At 36.6% G+C, this 13,271-nt stretch overlaps 1 protein-coding gene and 1 pseudogene across 11 annotated transcripts in view; both read left to right on the top strand.

Moving 5' to 3' along the window:
* MEF2A (myocyte enhancer factor 2A) overlaps positions 1-13,271 on the top strand; it is a 174,571-nt gene that overhangs the window by 116,560 nt on the left and 44,740 nt on the right. The gene's annotated exons all lie outside the window — the stretch shown is intronic.
* On the top strand, positions 8,409-9,233 carry LOC123943931 (annotated as a pseudogene).

Here is a 13,271-nt window from a genome sequence, read left to right on the forward strand (position 1 = left end):
GCTTGGGTAGGTATTGAAAGAGCTGTGTCTAGGTTTTATGGACTCTCTTCACTTCCCAAGCAATAAATACCTTGTATTCAAATCACACTAATTTTTTTTGTTTTTGAAAGGTGTTGAAAAGGGAGGAGGAAAAGGGTAAAAATGTTGAATATAATACATTATTTTTACATTTTTAATTTATTGGACTGATACTTACCATACCGTGTGCAAGGCATTGTGCCAGACACTGGGAATAAGTGGCCATATTTCTGCCTTTTTCCTAAAAGCTATTTTATTATCTTTCTACAGAAGTTCCTTTGTTAGATACATTTCAGTATAGATTCAAGACACTCAGAATCTCAAGATTTTGATGTTTCCCATCAAAGAGTAATCATTCAGCATATAAATACTATCTTACTATTAGAGTTATGAGCTTATTTAGTGCAGAAGATGCAGGATACTTACCATGTTTAAGGATGTTTGTGTGTGCCTATAAAGTGAGAGATAGATAGAGTGTAAGTGATATTTCTCTTATAAAGTTGTAGCAAGTGCAGACATGCAAGTTTTTTTTTAAATGGCCATTGAAACACATAGTTTCTTAAAATTAAGGAGACAACTTGTATAGTTTTTATATTTATTTTGATGTTATTTTGGTAGCTCAGCTTTGAGAGAAGCTCTAGAGATCTAGAGTCTAAAGAAAGGTATCTTTTTTTTTTTTTAAAGATTTTATTTTTTTATTTGAGAGAGAGAGAGAATGTGTGCATAAGCAGGGGGAGCAGCAGAGGGAGAGGGAGAAGCAGGCTTTCCGCTGAGTAGGAAACCTGATGCGGGGCTTGATCCCAGGACCCCGGGATCATGACCTGAGCCAAAAGCAGACACAACCAGCTGAGCTGCCCAGGCACCCCAAGAGGTATCTTCTTATCATAGATTAGTCATAATCCTACTTTTTAAATTTACAATTACACAATTGTAATTTTATCAGTGCTTGACCTATAAATCAGTGCTTGACCTATAAATCCTTCCAATTGGTAGTATGAGCTTTTTATATTTTGAAAAAGTAAGCATACCTTATAATTTTGTAGGTTTTGTTTGGTGCGTTGATTTGTGAATCAAATCAGTTTTGGATATGTGCTTTGATACTTGTGTATCCTAAGGATATTCCGTGACGAATCTTATTGTATGTGTAGGCGCACTGATATGTGATTTTATTTCTTACTCAAAGAATAGTTCCTAAAGTTTTGATTTTAATTGATGGGCAGATCAACTTTACTGATTTTACTTTTACTGATCAGAAGTACGCTTTTAAGATTTTTTTTAAATGTTAGTGATTCTTGCAACTTTTTATATAAACAACAAGTCTGAGTCTTAGAGAATAAACCAAAGTTTGAATTCATATTGGAATTTACCTCTTGCAATTCGACAGGGAATATTGTTCTTTGGTGCTTTGTTTTTATAGAAATTTCCTTTCGATATAACTGCTTTGTTATTTTGTGGTAATTTCTGGGCTTGAGTTGTTATTTCCAAAGTCTCTTGAAAATCTCAAAAAGTTTATGTTCTCGGGGCGCCTGGGTGGCTCAGTGGGTTAAAGCCTCTGCCTTCGGCTCAGGTCATGATCCCAGGGTCCTGGGATCGAGCCCCGCGTCGGGCTCTCTGCTCAGCAGGGAGCCTGCTTCCTTCTCTCTCTGCCTGCCTGCCTCTCCGCCTACTTGTAATTTCTGTCTTTCAAATAAATAAATAAAATCTTTAAAAAAAAAAAAAAAAAAAGTTTATGTTCTCCAAAAAAACCTTAGAGATAGTAATTAGTATTTGTGAAGGAATTTAAAAAATCAGTTTGCTTTTTCATGCTACCAGTGGTCTTATAGGATTGTTCCATTGTATGATATAATTAAAATATTTTAGTGCTATTTTCCATATTGTTATAGTTGGATTAAGTTTTTAAAAATTGTTCTGTTACTTTGGGGTATAAAAAAAATCTCTCACTTATGTTCTGTATGACAGAAGAATGTAAGGGTTTAGATGAAGATTTAGGCATTTTGTGAAAGGTGATAATAATTCTCAAATTCTGTTACTTGATACTTCACTGATTATGATCCAAAGTAAATTTCTATATTTAGTATTTATAATTAGCATTTCTTTGCTATATTGATCTGTTATTTATTGAATATTTATGGTACCTGTTCAATAGGAACAGAGAGTAGTATTAAAGTTCTAAATCCTGGGGCACCTGGGTAGCACAGTGGGTTAAAGCTTCTGCCTTCAGCTTGGGTCATGATCCCAGAGTCCTGAGAGGGAGCCCCGCATCGCATCGGGCTCTCTGCTCAGTGGGGAGCCTGCTTCCTCCTCTCTCACTGCCTGCCTCTCTGCCTACTTGTGATCTCTATTTGTCAAATAAATAAATAAATAAATAAATCTTTTTTAAAAAGTTTCTAAATTTTGTGGGTTTTAAGTAGTAATTAGAATAATATATGCATAAACATTTTTTTTAAAAGATTTTTTATTTTTAAGTAATCTCTACATGCAACTTGGGGCTCAGACTCACAAGCCCAAGATCAAGAGTTCTGTGCTCTACCGACTAACTCAGCCAGGCACCCTGTGAAAGCATTTTGAAAACTATTTTATATTAGGTTGTTTCTGATTCCAAGCAACAAAGACCTGACTGAAACTCAGCTTTAAAATAGGGGTACTTGTTGGGGTGCCTGGGTGGCTCAATGGGTTAAAGCCTTTGGCTTGGGTCATGATTCCAGGGTCCTAAGATTGAGCCCAACACCCAACATCGGGCTCTCTGCTCAGCAGGGAGCCTGCTTCCTCCTCTCTCTCTCTGCCTGCCTCTCTGCCTGCTTGTGATCTCTGTCAAATGAATAAATTTACTAGCAAAGTCTTTGCTTAAAGAACATCAATATTCTTCCCACTGGATTCCCAAAATCTTTTAAAATCTTTTAAAAATCTTTTTAAAAAATTAAAAAATAAATAAAATAGGGGTACTTGTTATGTCACATAACAAAAAATGCAGCAGTGTGGTAGAGCTTAGGCTCTGCTCTGTTGAAGTAGGCTCCAGGTTTCGGCCTTCTCTCAGGCATCAGCTTTGTCCTCGTGCTGGCTGGTGCATGCTGACAGTGGCAGCTCCTGACCTTACCTCTGCACGTGGTATCATCTATAGCAGCATTACCCAATAGAACTTTTTGTGGTGATGGAAATGTTCTCTGCTTGTGCTGTCCAGTAATAGTAGCCATTAATCATATGTAGCTGTTGAGCACTTGAAATAGAAATAGTGCCATTGAGAAACTGTATTTTTAACTTTAATTGAGTAACCACATGTGGCTAGTGGCTGCCATATTGTTAAGCACCAATATAAAGCATCAGAGATTAGTTGTGTCCTAGAGTTTTCGCCAAATGTTCTGAAATTAACTCTATTATGCTGGCTTGGATAACATGCTTCCACACTCCTCCCTGCAGTACACTAATCATGGTAGCGAGGAGAAAATGGAAAGTGTTGATTGGCTTATTCTTGCTAGATATTCCACCTCTGAGATGTACTATAAAGCTACATTGATTCAGAAAGTTTGTATTTGCATAGGTGTGGACAGACCTGTAGTTCAGTGGAACAGGACACAGAGCTCAGAAACAGACCCATACATTCATGGGCAGTGGATGTTTGACAAAAGTGCTAAGGTTAATCAATGAGAAAAGGAAAGTCTTTTCAATAAATGGTGCTAGAAAAACTGGATATACCAGTTTATATATTTTACATATACATAAAGAAAAAATAAACCTTAATATTACTACACATCATACACATGTCGGTGGAGTAAAGAGTTTGTATGGGTGAATGATAAAGGTGAGGAACAGACAGATTGGGTGCAGTTGATACAGTGCCTTGAATATCAGTCTTTGGTGTTTGACATTTGTCTTATAGGCATTGGGCAGCCTTTAGAGGTGTTTAAAAGTTTAGGTAGTCAAATAATTGTTATAAGAATACTAATCTGGCAGCAGATTACCAGCGTTTTAAAGGAAGTTTATAGCTTTTAAAAATAGACTAAAGATCTCATCTTTTAATTATGATAGGTCTTTAGTAATGTTGAGATTTTATGAAGAAGAATGCTGTTCCACTTAGTTTGAATGAGGAATGGTGATTAAGTGGAGGTTTAGACTGTGCCCTAAAGATTATGGAATATTGACATGTCATGCTTTTTCATAATTGATCTATAAAAAATTTAAGAGAGCATCATTAGTAGAAAAGGAAATGTTTAAAATTTAACCATAATGTGAATGTGATCAAGTATAAGTATAAATAAGCTTTGTAATGTGATTTCCCTTAATGTAACAATTTAAAGTATTTTTACTTAAAGTCATTTTTTATTATGAAAAACTGACTGACCAAAATTACTCTAAAAAGGAGTTTATTATGAGAAGGTTTGGAAAATCCTGATCTTGTTCTGTACTTCATTTAAATGATAAGAAAGCAGGAGTCCAAACAAAGCAAAGGACTGGTCCAAGATCTTACGAGTTTGCAGTGACAAAACCAAGACTTAAATAATGTTTTCTTGAAAACCCTGGGTCTGTCTCAGAAAGACTAGAACTTTTGAGGCAAAGTCTTTGCTAAAGAACATCAATGTTCTTCCCACTGGATTCCCCAAAATCAGCACACAGCTTAATAATGACCTGTAAGATTGAACTAAAAGCAGTGTTGCTTCCTTCAGTTAATTTATACTCTTAAAACTTTATCAGGGACGCCTGGGTGGCTCAGTTGGTTGGGTGTCCAACTTGATTTTAAGTCAGATCATGGTCTCAGGGTGACAGGATCAAGCACTATGTTAGACCCTGCTCAGTGTGGAATCTTGCTTGAGATTCTCTGCTCCCCTGCCCCATACACACACTCTCTCTCTGTCTCAAATAAAACAAAAAACAAACATCAGACGTTACCCAAAAGTGTTAAGGACAAAAAGCATGAAGTATGTTTAAATGGAAATAAAGTTCAAGAATGAAAGGACGTGATTCTCTTCACACTGTAGTACTGGAAATACTGCCTTTATTGCCGTATTGCCCCCATCTTCCACATTGACTCCCACGATATATTATTTCCAACCTTTAGAAAAGTAAACAAACTTAAAAAGAAAAACATACAAGTGCTTCTGCTGTAATGCAGTTTATGCATTCCTGAAAAATCTCATAAACTCCAAAACCTGTGCAATGTTGTGTTCTGATCAACACAAAGTAAAAAATAATTAGTAATTGAAAAGAGAATTTGAACTGTTCAGTGAGACAGCTTAGTATATAGTTAGTGGCTACCACAGTAGTTGTTATAAATGCACAGAATTAATTACTTGAGTAGAAGTGTTGGCAGCATTTAATTAGAATGGAGATAGTGGGTCTTAGGACAGTGCAGATGGCAGTGTAGCAATGAACAATGGAAGGTGGGGGGGAGGGTTGCCATTAAAGTGAGCATGGGAAATATTACAACCTTCACAAAGGCTGGGAATACTCCCCTGAAGCCCTCGTTTTCAATTTCTTTTTTCTTTTCTTTTTTTTTTTAAAGATTTTATTTATTTATTTGACAGAGAGAGATCACAAGTAGGCAGAGAGGCAGGCAGAGAGAGTGAGAGGGAAGCAGGCTCCCTGCCGAGCAGAGAGCCTGATGCGGGACTCGATCCCAGGACCCTGAGATCATGACCTGAGCCGAAGGCAGCGGCTTAAACCACTGAGCCACCCAGGCGCCCAATTTCTTTTTTCTTTCTTTTTTAAAAATGCTCCTGCTCTCAGGAGGCCTTTCTCCTTTCCTGCTAAAGGTTGCCACTTTCCTGGCTCCCCTTTCCTAGGAAAAATCCCCAGTGAACCAGAGTGACTTCTTTATTATACTGACACCATTCCCTATTTATCAGTTTCATGGCACCTAATTTACATTCCAAAACACATTATAGCAGAGCGGACTGTATTGTTTAATCATAGAGAGAGTTTCACTTTCTTTAAAAGCACATTTATCAGCTAATATTCATCTGAATAAGCGTCTGCTATATAAAAGAAGATTATTCCAGGTGGGGGGGGAGTTGTATTATTATGCTGGTTTCTTTCAAGGTACAAAAGAAAGCTGTTTTCATAGATTCTATTGGCTTTTGTTTCAGATAGTTCTGTTCAGTGCTAATCTTAATATACCTGTATATAAGACTCAATAGGTGTGAATTCCAGTGTGATTATTTGTAATAATGGTAAAGATTTCTAGTGTTTTCTGCAACCTGCATAAAGTGCTTTCCTACTACCTGGTATCTTTATAAATCATTGCCCCCAAAATCCTTCACTGTCATGTGAAATTGAATGATTGAATGTTCAGCAAGGCAACATAGTGTAGCTAGTGGCTACCACAATGGGTACTGTAGACATATTTGAGATTAACTTTTTTCTCTTTTTATTGAGATATAATTTACAGACCATAAAATTCACCATTTAAAATTATAGTTTTTAATGTATTCAAAAGTTTGTGCAACTGTGAACACTATCTAATTCCAGAACATTTTCATCAACCATTCACAGTCATTTCCCAGCTCCCCTTACCTCCTCATCCTGGCAAATACTAACCTTTTTTGTGTGTCTATGAATTTGCCTATTCTGGATATTTCATATAAATGTTCTGTCTTGTGTCTAGCTTCTTCCATTTAGCATAATACTTCCAAGGTTCATCCATATTGTAGCATGTATCAATATATCATTCCATGGTTAAATGATATTCCATTGTATGGATAAACCATATTTTGTTTATCCAGTCATCCGTTGATGGACATTGGGTTATTTCTACTTTTTGATTGCTACAAAAATGTGGCTCTGAATTTGTGTACAAGTTTTTGTATGGACATGTTTTCATTTTTCTTAGGTATCTACCTAAGAGTGGAATTTGCCAGTTTTTATGATAGCTCTGTGTTGAACTTTTTGAGGAACTTGACAGTGGAATTCTGTGGAAAATGTGGGACTCCTTTCCACATTTCAAGGAAAAGCAGAAACATCGTCAAAAAACTTTGTGGATGTCATTAGAAAATATTTGGTTAATTTTTCCTAAAACATTGATTTTTTTTTTTTTTATTTCTGTAACGTTGGATCAGGTTATCTGGACCAACCCTTCAGCTGAAGACAACTAAAAATACTAGATAAATTGTACAAAAACTTCTTTATAGCATCAAAGAGCTGTTAAGGAACATGCCAGACCAAAATCTAAGGAAAGGTAAGATCCTAAGAGGTAAAGAAGTATTTAAAATTCTGGCTACCCTGAGTCATTTGCCCACCAGAATAAAACAGTTGAAAACTGAGCTTCAGGTTTTGGTGGATCCAGAGACAAAGAGCGACTCATTACATCTAGGTTTCCAAGTCTAATAGATCACCTCCCATATCAAACTGGGATCTCAGGAAGAGGAAAAAGTCCACAGTCTTTTCTCTACTTGAAAATATTGCAAGGAGAGATCTGTTGTCCTGAACAGATGGGGGGAAGAGGAGAATAAGAAAAGTAAGAAAGAGAACCTGTCTGTGAGGGTTGTAAAACAAGTATCAGCATTGTGTGGAACCACTCATTGTCCAAAATCATTTAACACAGGAAGCCCGGGAAAACTTTTACCTCAGGTATCTGGAAGAAGCAAATTGATATACTTTTTGAAGAAAGGCACTTTATTCAAAGCATCAAAAATCTCTTTCAAATAACCTTTCAAAACCATAGAGCATACCTCATACAAAGATGACTGACCATAAAAGAAAATAAGACACCATAAGCAAAATGCAGAAGAAATAGCAGAAACTGACATCCAAATACTTCAGATACTCATTATTATACATAGATGATAAACAATTTCACTCTTTTAATAAACAGGCTTGAAAATATCTGCAAGAAACAGGAAAATAGAAAAGAAGTAATATAGCAGAATTGAATAAAATACTTAGAGCAATGAAAAAAACACAATAACCAAAATAAAGAGCTTAGACATTGGAAGTGTATTTGACATAGCTGAAGAATTTGTGAACTGAAAGAAGTTATCTGGAGACTTACCACAAAGAGATGAAAAGGTAGCAAATGTAAGATGTGGAGGAAAAGGAAAATTGGTTGGAAATTCTAGCCTGAATTTTTGTTGGCATTCTAGAAGGAGGGGAAGTGGGGATGAATATGAATGGGGGCAGATGCGATATTTGAAGAGGTAATGACAATTTTCCAGGATTGATTTAAGGAACTCAACAAATCCCTTGCAGAATAAAAGAAAAAAGAATCTGTATATAGACGGAGTGAAACTACAGAAAACAAAAGACAAAGAGAAAAACATCCAGAGCAGATTATCTTCAAAGGAGTGGTGACTCTAAATAGCAAATGAAAATCTCTAGTCAACGAAATGATATTCTGAATTGTTGAGAAGACGGAACTTGTAATCCAACTTAGAATTCTATACTCAGAGAAAATTCCTAAAAGAATGAAGGCAGGACACCTGACTTACACGCCCAGGAAACCCCATTGCTTCCTTTCTTCTGGCTGGCAGCATGGAGGCCACGCTATAGCTGGAGGTACTGTGAAAGATGTGAACTAGCAGGAATTCATCAGAGCTCTGGCAGTCTTCCCTGAAAAAGTCTGGGGAGCTGAAAGTCCCTGCATGGGTAGACACTATAGCATAAAGAGCTTGCTTGCTCCCTGTGATGAGAACTGTTTTTTGTTTTTTGTTTTTTTGTTTTTTAAGATTTTATTTATTTGTCAGAGAGAGCACAAGCAGGGGGAATAGCAGGCAGAGGGAAAAGCAGACTCCCCCTGAGCAAGGACTCCATCCCAGGACCCTGGGAGCATGACCCAGGCCGAAGGCAGAAACTTAACTGACTGAACCATCCAAAAGTCCTTGATGAGAACTGGTTCTACACATGGGCTGCTTCCACAGCATGGCACCTATTTCTCCAGGGTGGTGCTGGGGTCAGTTCCATAACCAAGATCTACAAGGGACACCAGAGAAATGGGGTCATGCCCAGCCACTTCAGCAGAGGTTCCAGGAGCATGGCCCACAAGTCCTCCAAAGCTTAGGGGCTGAAAACTGTGAAAAAGGACCAAGATGGAGCCTGCACATTAACACCTCAGGGACAGAGAAATCTGGAAAGAATCACCAGACAGGTATTAGCTGCCACCCGGAAGTATTAGAACAAATGCTGGGTTAATAAATTGGCTCATTCATTTAAAAAAAAAAAAAAAAAAAAGCAAAAAACTGTATATCAGTTTTGCAACTAAACCACCTCAGGCTTTTGAGGAAGGGGTCCAAAACCCAAGTCAGACTGTCTTGGTAAGAAAGCAGTCTTCATGGGAAGATCAAATGATCTTCATAAGCTTCAAGTAGACAGTGACCCGTGTCTCTGTTTCATCAGTGAACATTAGAACCTAGTAGGTACTCTCAGTAAGTTTCGTTGGAAAAAAAGAAGGCAAATTAAGTCATTTGTACAATTAAAAAAACACACACTAAGAAGGGATAGTGAAAACCAATAGCCAAGACTTTTGAGGATACACTTTCCTGACTTCACGGTGCACTGAGAACCAAGTTTATCAAAATATTTATGTGTGAAGATTTTCAACAGAATTACATTATCCCCTGTTGATAGGCTGGGCTACTGGGTTGCCCAGTATCTGGTTTCTGTGAGTTAAGGGCCCCCTCAAACTCTTGGTTTTGCTCAGGGTTGAAGAAGTATCATTGCCATTTATTGGGATCTTTGCAATCAAACCTAGGAGTATCAGAACTGGATAACACTTTAAAATTCAGAGAAGCCATATTTTGAACACCACACACTTCTTACTGAGGAAGATAGGAATAAGATTATGGAGGAACTGGAGAAGGAGCCAGAAGGCATTGCCTTACAGCTACATGCAAAAGGAATGTGCTGTCTTCCCAAGGTTGAAGTGTTTGCTGATCCTAAGCCTCTCTGTGTTCTCCCTTTCATTTATTGGCTGATTAATGCAGTCTGTTGAACCAGCTGAACTAGTACAGTGTAGTGGAAAGAGCACTGAACTAGACATCAGAAGATTTAGATTCTAGTCCTAGTTCTGCTACTTAAGAGCTGTGTGATGTGGTAGGGTTGAAGGCAGAGTACTTGGGTCCCTCCTAAGCTTCATATTCTCCTCTGTAAAGATAGGAGGTGAACCTAGGTTGCAAAGGTACCATTTAATTTTTTATTCATCAGCTATCTTAATACACTTTTTTGTGTATGTAAAATCTCAGGATCCTGTTGTGCCCCAAATATTTTGACTCAGTGGACAAATTTTCAGAAAAATACAACTTAACAAAATGGAATCATGAAACTATAGACAACCCAAATGGTCTTAATTGTCAAGTTTACCACAGAAGAACTCCAAATCCAGATGGCTTCATAAGCAAGGACTAACAGATTTTTTAAGGAAGAAATAATGCCAGTATCTCTAAACTCTTTCAGAGAACAGAAAAAGAAGAAACACTCTTTTCTCCATTATATAATGGGCGCTAGCCCAACTTTGATAACAAAACCAGCAAGGAGAGTTCGAAGAAGAAAAATCAGAAGTTAGCCCCACTGAACATAAATGCAGAACTCCTACACAAAATACTAGTCCACTCCTTTGAGTTCACATCTTTTTTAGTGGAGACACTTAACTTGTTTTCACTTTGATCCGTTTTCTGTACTGCTTGGGCATGCGTATAGACTCTGTCAGCCTCCCTTTGGGAGTAGCCGTGTGACTAAATTGGCCAATGGAATTTGAGTAGAAGTGACACATGCTGTTTCCAGGCCTGATCTGTCAAATACCTCCCACATGATCTTCATACTCTCTCTTCCCTGTTTGCCTGCCAGGTGCAGAGAATCCAGATGGGCACTCTTGAGGTCTTGTGCATGGAAGCACAAGAGAAATGAATCTGGGCTGAATAATCTCATGCAAGCCTCTGAGATAAGAAACATCCTCATATGGCTTTTTATGAATAGGAAACTTCATTGTGTTAGACCTCTGAGAGTGTTTTGTTCATTAAAGCATCTCATGTTACTTACACTAATACAGAAATTAAATCCAGCAGTACGTAAAAGAGACGGTATATCATGACTAAATTGGATTGCTCACGGGAATCCAGGGTTGCTTTAACGGAGTTATCCCATCATTGTGGAATGGAACTCTTAATAGGTATATATCTCTGCCACCAAAAAAATAAATAAAATAATAATAATAATCTTTATAGAGTCAAGGAAATGCCAGTCAAAAGAATTCAACAACTGATTGTGAAATAAAGGGAAAATGAGGGGGAAAAGAAGACATTCTGAAGAAAAACAGTGGGAGAGGGTTTGCTCTTCAATATATTGTGACTAATTTTAAAGCTATAGTAATGAAGATACTATGACAATGCACAAATACTGATTTCCAAACATAGCAGTGAAGTAATAGCTTAGAAACGGAACCATGTGCATAAATGGAGTTATCTATAATCATAGGGGAAAGAAAAAATTCTTTAATAGTGCTGGGACAATTAGATACATAGGAAACCATGAAGGGAGTATACCTCATATCTTACATAAAATCTGTCTCCAGGAAGATTATAAACTTAAATGCAGAAGGCAAAATTGAAAGCTTTTTAGAAGATGATAATAGGAGATTATTTTCATGATTTTGAGGTAGGGAAGGATTTATTGAAGACATAAAAACAATAAAGGAAAAATTGATAAATTTGACTTTGTTAAAATTAAGAACCTGTTTTTATCTGAAGGCAGGTTTTTTTTTTTTTAAACCACAGAATGGAAAAAGATTTTTATAATGCATAAAATTAGTAAAGGACTTAGGTTGATTTCAAATTCTAAAAATGACAATAAATGAGAAAAAGATGAACAACACAATTGAAAATTTGGAAAGTACTTAACCAGACACTTAGAAAAAAAATTCAGAGAACCAGTAGTTATGAAATGTGCTTCATTTCCTTAGTAATCTGGGAAATGCAAATCAGCTCCTCATTGCAGGTAGAAATGTACTTCGATACAATTATAGTTGACCCTTGAACAGCTCTACAGTTGGGCAAACAGCACCCTAGGCAGTTGAAAATCCATGTTTGACTTTTGACTTCCCCAAAACTTAGCTGCTTACCAGAAGCCTTACCAGTAACAGAAATAGTTAACACACATTTTGCAAGTTGTATTTGTTATATACTGTATCCTGAAAGTAAAGTCAGCTGGAGAAGAGAAATGTTATTAAGAAAACCCTAAGGAAGAAAAAATACATTTATAGTATTATACTGTATTTATTGGGAAAAACATCTGGGCAGGTCTGTATCGTTTAAACCTGTGTTGTTCAAAGATAAAAATTACTTTAAAAAATGTTTGACGTTATCTAGTATAAGACAGATAAGAGCCACCTATTTTATGAACTTAGCAATTCCATTCCCAAGAATATACCCTAGAGAAGTGTGTGTAGATACGGAGTAGGTTATGTCTACAAAAATGTTCATAGCACCATTTTCATTTTAATAATGACCAAAAAACTGAAGCAACTTCAATATCTGCAGTAGAATGAATAAAGTTTTCCCCTATACAATGAGTTACAATCTTTGGTGAAAATGAGCAAACTAGAACTCTATGCAACCCTAAGGATGAATCTAATAAACATAAAGTATGATAAAAGAGGCAAGACAAAATAACACATCGCATATATTTCATTCACATAATATTTAAAAGTAAGCTGAAGGATATAGGTATGCATGTATGTCGTAAACCAGAAAGCTTCGTCATCACAGAGATAGGGTGGTCTTTCCTGGAGAGGGCAGAGAGGAGAGTTGTGTGATTGAGGGAGAGATATAGGTTCTGGTTCTAGTCTTTGTTTTGATTTGGTTTAATTACTAGTAGTCATTTTATAATTGTTGAATTTAATAAATTTTGATGGCCTTTCTTGTGAATTTTTCAGTTTTAAAAAATTAAGTGTTTTTATGCATTTTCAGATTGTTTAGGAAGAATATGAAGTGTCTTTAATTAGCAACAGTTATTAAAAATGAGGAAAAGGAGAACTTTGCCTATTTAAAATAACCCTATTTAGTTTGAGTTCCTTGGAACTTAAGACATGTTATTCCTTTATTTTACAAGTCGTCATATCTTGTGCTAGATCTGATTATCCATTCATCCAATATTTATAGAGCATTTACTGCTCAGGTACTTGACAGAAATGAGATTCAGGATGGGTGGTGATATTATAGATTGATTAATTAGCTCCTTGTGCATTTAAAAAACCATGCATATATACCTGTTGAGTACTTTTAGTTCCATAGTTTTGCTTCTGAGTCCTGTGATTCTATTAGTTTGGAATGGAATTTGGC

The sequence above is a fragment of the Meles meles genome, chromosome 6 (genome assembly GCF_922984935.1).
Source record: "Meles meles chromosome 6, mMelMel3.1 paternal haplotype, whole genome shotgun sequence".
NCBI lineage: Eukaryota > Metazoa > Chordata > Mammalia > Carnivora > Mustelidae > Meles > Meles meles.